Raw genomic sequence first — 1,215 nt, forward strand, 5'->3', positions numbered from 1 at the left:
AGATTTCTCTCTCCTTGAGCTTGTCCTGAGCATTTCTTTGCTGTCCCAATACTAGCTTATAGCTCCTTTCCCATTATAGCCTTTCATTTCTGCTCGGGCAGTTGACTCTCAGGTTCTCAGTGTTTCCTAGTTCAACAAGGCCTTGAACTAACTATTTGCCTTAGTTGTTGTTATTATTGTTGTTAATATTATTTTTTGGTACTAATGTCCAGGGTCACCCGGAAGCCTATGAACAGAGTGCCCTTGAATAATGTGCCCTTAGCTGTCACCTGAAGTGTGGGACAAGAGGAGACCATATGGTATAACATGGCTCCCTATGTGCAGGGCTCTTAGCAGGGGTTGTAGGTGGGGTAGTTTCCTTAGAATTGGATAGGTTGTGGCAGGCACCCTGATGCTCCAATGCAAAGGTGACATCCTTCATATCTAGGCTGCCAGACCTGATGATGTGGACACCTCCATAGGAATTCCAGGTCTAAGAAAGGAATTCCAGGGGAAATTTAGACTTTTTGAGTACCTAGGGCAATTATGTATGAATTATGACCAAATTGTACATCCAGGCACCTACTTCAACATAATCCAACAAAACTTGAGAGATCTAAAGGTCTAACTGTTAAGATTTATCCACATACATTCTTGACACGGTATGTGATTATTCCCAAATTACATAAATGAGCATGTACTGAAATATTTAAATTTAATCATATTATTAACTAGTAACGAGTGAAAAATGAATTAGAGATTAATATTTATTTAGCATTTACTATATCTATTGGATATTTTATATGTTATTTCATTTCATATTTAAAACTTAACCTAGGAGGTACCATTATCTTCATTTTACATTGAAAGGAACTAAGACTCAGGACACTTAGATGGCTTGCTCAAGGTCCCCAGATAGCAGGTGTGGAGGCAAGGTTTCAACCCAGGTTCTGTCTGACGCCAAAGCTGTCTTTCCACCACACAATGCTGCTTCCCTAGAGTGGATCTGAATGGATGAGAAGAGTTGGTAAATGTTAAATCATCTGACTTTGTAAAAGGGAGTTTGAGTAACATTTTAACTTCATTTTCAGGAGTGGCCCAATAAGGGAGCACTTAGTCGACATTACATACATAATCTAGGGTCTACAAGGATATCTCAAAGAACATTTATACACACACACACACCCACACCCAGTACTAGAAATGACTTAAAAAAATCAGATCTTAGCTCAAAAA

This window comes from Ursus americanus, chromosome 17 (genome assembly GCF_024610735.1).
Source record: "Ursus americanus isolate L20-20 chromosome 17, mUrsAme1.1.p, whole genome shotgun sequence".
NCBI classification, from domain to species: domain Eukaryota; kingdom Metazoa; phylum Chordata; class Mammalia; order Carnivora; family Ursidae; genus Ursus; species Ursus americanus.